This window comes from Perna viridis, chromosome 1 (assembly GCF_037379345.1).
Source record: "Perna viridis isolate PV_CMFRI_1.1 ecotype Kerala chromosome 1, ASM3737934v1, whole genome shotgun sequence".
Classification (NCBI taxonomy): Eukaryota; Metazoa; Mollusca; class Bivalvia; order Mytilida; family Mytilidae; genus Perna; species Perna viridis.
This window is the reverse complement of record NC_142445.1, coordinates 71,881,307-71,888,814: the sequence shown is the minus strand read 5'-3', so window position 1 is coordinate 71,888,814 and position 7,508 is coordinate 71,881,307.

Here is a 7,508-nt window from a genome sequence, read left to right as displayed (position 1 = left end):
CAATGGGTAAATGTATAATAGGGGTTTCCAATAAATTACAATGGGTAAATGTATAATAGGGGTTTCCAATAAATTACAATGGGTAAATGTATAATAGGGGTTTCCAACAAATTACAATGGGTAAATGTATAATAGGGGTTTCCAATAAATTACAATGGGTAAATGTATAATAGGGGTTTCCAACAAATTACAATGGGTAAATGTATAATAGGGGTTTCCAATAAATTACAATGGGTAAATGTATAATAGGGGTTTCCAATAAATTACAATGGGTAAATGTATAATAGGGGTTTCCAATAAATTATAATGGGTAAATGTATAATAGGGGTTTCCAATAAATTACAATGGGTAAATGTATAATAGGGGTTTCCTACAAATTACAATGGGTAAATGTATAATAGGGGTTTCCAATAAATTACAATGGGTAAATGTATAATAGGGGTTTCCAATAAATTACAATGGGTAAATGTATAATAGGGGTTTCCAACAAATTACAATGGGTAAATGTATAATAGGGGTTTCCAATAAATTACAATGGGTAAATGTATAATAGGGGTTTCCAACAAATTACAATGGGTAAATGTATAATAGGGGTTTCCAATAAATTACAATGGGTAAATGTATAATAGGGGTTTCCTACAAATTACAATGGGTAAATGTATAATAGGGGTTTCCAATAAATTACAATGGGTAAATGTATAATAGGGGTTTCCAATAAATTACAATGGGTAAATGTATAATAGGGGTTTCCAACAAATTACAATGGGTAAATGTATAATAGGGGTTTCCAATAAATTACAATGGGTAAATGTATAATAGGGGTTTCCTACAAATTACAATGGGTAAATGTATAATAGGGGTTTCCAATAAATTACAATGGGTAAATGTATAATAGGGGTTTCCAATAAATTATAATGGGTAAATGTATAATAGGGGTTTCCTACAAATTACAATGGGTAAATGTATAATAGGGGTTTCCTACAAATTACAATGGGTAAATGTATAATAGGGGTTTCCAATAAATTATAATGGGTAAATGTATAATAGGGGTTTCCTACAAATTACAATGGGTAAATGTATAATAGGGGTTTCCAATAAATTACAATGGGTAAATGTATAATAGGGGTTTCCAATAAATTATAATGGGTAAATGTATAATAGGGGTTTCCTACAAATTACAATGGGTAAATGTATAATAGGGGTTTCCAATAAATTACAATGGGTAAATGTATAATAGGGGTTTCCAATAAATTACAATGGGTAAATGTATAATAGGGGTTTCCAATAAATTATAATGGGTAAATGTATAATAGGGGTTTCCTACAAATTACAATGGGTAAATGTATAATAGGGGTTTCCAATAAATTACAATGGGTAAATGTATAATAGGGGTTTCCAATAAATTACAATGGGTAAATGTATAATAGGGGTTTCCAATAAATTACAATGGGTAAATGTATAATAGGGGTTTCCAATAAATTACAATGGGTAAATGTATAATAGGGGTTTCCAATAAATTACAATGGGTAAATGTATAATAGGGGTTTCCAATAAATTACAATGGGTAAATGTATAATAGGGGTTTCCAATAAATTACAATGGGTAAATGTATAATAGGGGTTTCCAATAAATTACAATGGGTAAATGTATAATAGGGGTTTCCAATAAATTACAATGGGTAAATGTATAATAGGGGTTTCCAATAAATTACAATGGGTAAATGTATAATAGGGGTTTCCAATAAATTACAATGGGTAAATGTATAATAGGGGTTTCCAATAAATTACAATGGGTAAATGTATAATAGGGGTTTCCAATAAATTACAATGGGTAAATGTATAATAGGGGTTTCCAATAAATTACAATGGGTAAATGTATAATAGGGGTTTCCAATAAATTACAATGGGTAAATGTATAATAGGGGTTTCCAATAAATTACAATGGGTAAATGTATAATAGGGGTTTCCAATAAATTACAATGGGTAAATGTATAATAGGGGTTTCCAATAAATTACAATGGGTAAATGTATAATAGGGGTTTCCAATAAATTACAATGGGTAAATGTATAATAGGGGTTTCCAATAAATTACAATGGGTAAATGTATAATAGGGGTTTCCAATAAATTACAATGGGTAAATGTATAATAGGGGTTTCCAATAAATTACAATGGGTAAATGTATAATAGGGGTTTCCAATAAATTACAATGGGTAAATGTATAATAGGGGTTTCCAATAAATTATAATGGGTAAATGTATAATAGGGGTTTCCAATAAATTACAATGGGTAAATGTATAATAGGGGTTTCCAATAAATTACAATGGGTAAATGTATAATAGGGGTTTCCAATAAATTACAATGGGTAAATGTATAATAGGGGGGGGGGTTTCCAACAAATTACAATGGGTAAATGTATAATAGGGGTTTCCAACAAATTACAATGGGTAAATGTATAATAGGGGTTTCCAATAAATTACAATGGGTAAATGTATAATAGGGGTTTCCAATAAATTACAATGGGTAAATGTATAATAGGGGTTTCCAATAAATTACAATGGGTAAATGTATAATAGGGGTTTCCAATAAATTACAATGGGTAAATGTATAATAGGGGGGGGGGTTTCCAACAAATTACAATGGGTAAATGTATAATAGGGGTTTCCAATAAATTACAATGGGTAAATGTATAATAGGGGTTTCCAATAAATTACAATGGGTAAATGTATAATAGGGGTTTCCAATAAATTACAATGGGTAAATGTATAATAGGGGTTTCCAATAAATTACAATGGGTAAATGTATAATAGGGGTTTCCAATAAATTACAATGGGTAAATGTATAATAGGGGTTTCCAATAAATTATAATGGGTAAATGTATAATAGGGGTTTCCTACAAATTATAATGGGTAAATGTATAATAGGGGTTTCCAACAAATTATAATGGGTAAATGTATAATAGGGGTTTCCTACAAATTATAATGGGTAAATGTATAATAGGGGTTTCCAACAAATTATAATGGGTAAATGTATAATAGGGGTTTCCTACAAATTATAATGGGTAAATGTATAATAGGGGTTTCCAACAAATTATAATGGGTAAATGTATAATAGGGGTTTCCAATAAATTACAATGGGTAAATGCAAAATTACCATTTGCTTATTATTTGTCCAAATCTACAAACGTTTTTTCAACATCTTATGGCTTTGTCTATTCACTTTCCCTCGTTACTAAGAAATGTATAGCTATTGTAGTATGTCCGTGTAATTATACAGCTTATTTGACAAAATACGCCATTATTTACCGCTTACATAGAATAGCCACGATTTGTGTAACCCCCCTTATTTTTAAGAGAGCAATCACCATATTCTGACCATAACTGACTGTTTTGTTTTTATTTTATACGTTGTGCATTGATCGCTTTTCATCCTATTTCGATCTTTTCATATGATCTGTCTGTTGTCTCCTTTTTCATTGTTATTTCTTCCCAACTTTATTTTTTTTTCACTTAACACTTTATTCTCAAAAGACAGCAGCTCTTATATGATGCATTAATTGTATTTTTTTTCATAACAGAAACATATATACAGTGTACAATAGAGTAATCAAGGGAACCATAAAACTTCTGTAGTGATGACATCAATCTTGTAGCAACATAACCCTGTTCCAGAAGCCTATTTCTTAGAGTTCTAGCGCCATACAGAAATTCAGGACTTAAAGGCAGAAAATATCCGCTTACGACAACTGATCAAAGAAAAGGATTCAAATAAAAAAACAAACATAGTGCCTTATATACCTAACACCGAAATAAGAGAAATCCGTTTATCCGAATCCAGCACTCAATCATTACCAGAACATGATATTCATGTACAGGATAATAGAAACCTTACAAGGAACAAGAAGCTTTCGGCGGCGTTCTACTTGCTGGTAGCTCAGTTATTTAGAGATTTTAGACAGAAAAGTCATTTCTTAGGACAAAAATAATTAACCTTCCCGAGAAACTCTTAGAACATCCTAAATCCACGAAGCGAAAGGCTGTTATGTTGCAAGCGGGTAGTAATGACTGTTGTAGTGACACATTCGACATCAACGTCTTTAAGGAGGACTACTCGGCACTCGTCAAAGTTGCGTCATCTATTACTGGCAGTGTTGTAATATCAGGTATACTACCCCATCTTGATGACAAGTTTGGTAACATTGCTAAAGGTAATGAATGTTTGGCCAAGATTACAAATGATGAGAACTGTTTGTTTATTGACAATGATCCATCTTTTAGATTGTAAAATGGTACTGTAAACACTGATTTGTATATTTTACCCGGTGGTGTCTGCAAATGGTGTCTCTATATTGGCTGCAAATCTGGATATTAAATCGAGATCCTGGTCAAAAAATGTAGAAGGGTCACGTGCTAACGGGAAGAAAATGTCCTCCTATAACAAGGTAAGCAGACAGAGGAACTACCATGCATCAACATCAGAGAGGTGACAGGTCTTCCCTTAAAGGTGCAGAGGACAGTCATAGTCTTGGTGATATCCAAGGGAGGACGTGTCGCTCAGATAACTTAAGTAGTAACGAGCAGGCTGTATCAGGCTGGCTTTTTTTATGAAAGTAACCAGTGTATGTTGGCATGGTAAGGCCATAGAATAAAATACATGTCATAGGTTCGGCCATATAAGGCGAGATTCTGTGAGTCTCATTAGAAATGTGGCAAGGAAGTGAGTGCCGAGTATAGCGGTGGCTCGGGTGAAGTAGCAAAGGTTTTTAATCCTGTTTTACGTCGAAAGCATAAAAGAGGTGGGAAAACAAAGAAAAAACAACCGAACACGTTAACCTTCGATTTCCTAAACGTTTGTGGTATCTCGAGTAAAATTCACGAGTTGAATAAACATCTACAAGACGAAAAAGTACACATTTTTGGTTGCGTTGAAACTTTACGACAAACATGATGATTTTTCATTCAGCATTGTCAACTTTCCTTTCATCTGTGGCAACATTCCTTCAGCACCTGCGTATGGAGTGTTCATATCACAACTCACACGTTATGCCAGAGCTTGCCGATTCCTCATGGTAAAGGAAAACTATTGACAAAACTTTACGACAAACGTGATGACTTTTCATTGAGAATTGTCAACTTTCCTTTCATCTGTGGCAACATCCCTTCGGCTCCTGCGTATGGAGTGTTCATATCACAACTCATACGTTATGCCAGAGCTTGCCGAAACTACGCAGACTTTTTGTATCGCGCTAGAACTCTAACAAATAGGCTTTTGGAACATGGTTATGTTGCTACAAGATTGAAGTCATCATTACAGAAGTTTTATGGTCGTTATCATGAACTCGTGGATCGTTATGGTGTATCCATCAGCACCATGAAAACTGATTTATTCAACGGGTCATAGTTTTCCTTTCCTCGTTTGTCAACCCCGGACTTGACTTTTTATGAGGAATTCGGCGGGTGTTTCTAGAAAAGCAGAAGACGCTTACCCTACCGATGCACCTGGTCCATGCTCCCAGTTTATAGTGGAGTCCGAGTTGCTCATTTACTTTTGTTACTTTGTATGTATGATTTTAGTTACTTTATGTTCTTTGTTGTGTATGTCTGTTTTCAATGTCTGGTCTTTGTCCCTGGATTACATTCTTTTGATTACCGCTATAACCTTGGTTCCCTTGACTACTCTCTCATACTTAGTAAGAAATAATTCCAAATCATCTTCCAAATATACAGAGGAAGATGTTTCCAAAATGCTGGAATTTTTAATCAACAACATATTTGTCCAGTGTGGTGGACGTGTTTTTCAACAAACGGTCGGCATTTCAATGGGAACAAAATTGTGCTCCTTTACTTGCTGACCTTTTCCTCCACTCTTATGATGCTGACTTTATAGCTGATCTGATCAGAAAGAAATGATATCGTTTGGCTAGATCCTTTGATCTCAGTTTCCGCTATATAGATGACGTATTATCTTTAAACAATCCTAATTTCGGGGATTTGATACATCGCATCTACCCCCCAAAGAACTTGAGATAAAGGATACTACAGACACTGTGAAGTCAGTCTCATATCTTGACCTACACATAGAAATCAATGGTAAAGGAAAACTATTGACCAAACTTAACGACAAACGTGATGATTTTTCATTCAGAATTGTCAACTTTCCTTTCATCTGTGGCAACATCCCTTCAGCACCTGCGTATGGAGTGTTCATATTACACCTCATACGTTATGCCAGAGCTCGCCGAAACTACGCAGACTTTTTGTATCGCGCTAGAACTCTAAAAAATAGGCTTCTGGAACAGGGTTATGAAGCTACAAGATTGAAGTCATCACTACAGAAGTTTTATGGTCGTCATCATGAACTCGTGGATCGTTATGGTATATACATCTGCACCATGAAAACTGATTTAGTCAACGGGTCATAGTTTTCCTTTCCTCGTTTGTCTACCCCGGACTTGACTTTTTATGAGCAACTCGGCGGGTGTGTCTAGAAAAGCAGAGGACGCTTACCCTACCGATGCACCTGGTCCATGCTCCCAGTTTATAGTGGAGTCCGAGTTGCTCATTTACTTTTGTTACTTTGTATGTATGATTTTAGTTACTTTATGTTCTTTGTTGTGTATGTCTGTTTTCCATGTCTGGTCTTTGTCCCTGGATTACATTCTTTTGATTACCGCTATAACCTTGTTTCCCTTGATTACTCCTTAACATACCGTAAGAATGGATATTTTAGCAAAACATTATTTGGGTATCGGGGAAAGTTGGTATGGGTACGGATTACACATTTCAGACTCTACCATAAAATTTGTAGGAATACTTCAGAAAAAAACTTTTATCTAGTTTACGTACCGCCAATTTTAGAATATGCATGTGACTTGTGGGACAACTGTGGTGTAGTTTATTCGAATAAGTTAGAAAACTTGAAGTTGCTAGAATTGTAACTGGATTACCTATTTTTACCAAGATAGATCTAATCTACAGCGACACTGGATGGAAAACATTAAAATCTAGACGCGAGAGAAGAAAACTCCAAGTGATGCATACACTCACATGTAGCAACCATATTGCACTTCAATTTCTGTGTAATTTACTTCCTCAAACAATTCAAAGTACTACTAACTATCCCATAAGAAATGGTTCAGATATAATATTATCCTTCTCTAGACTTTCTATAACAGCAGAATCATTTATTTATTCCCTCTACGATAAGACATTGGAATAAACTAGATCAATTAACAAGAGATTTGGATCCGTTATCAAAATTTAAAAGCGAACTAAAACGTAAAGTAAAAACCAATTTCCCCAAACACTATGGTTTTGGACCCAGACGACTTAATATTGTTCCAACACAAATGAGAGCCGGAGCATCATTTCTTAATTATGACCTTCATAGAGTAAATATTGATGGTAATCCAGCTTGCAGATGTGGATTCAAAGTAGAAATTCAATACCACTAATTTTTTTCGTTTATACAGTCTTTTAAGGCAGAAATTAATGATCTTGCGTGGTTACCGG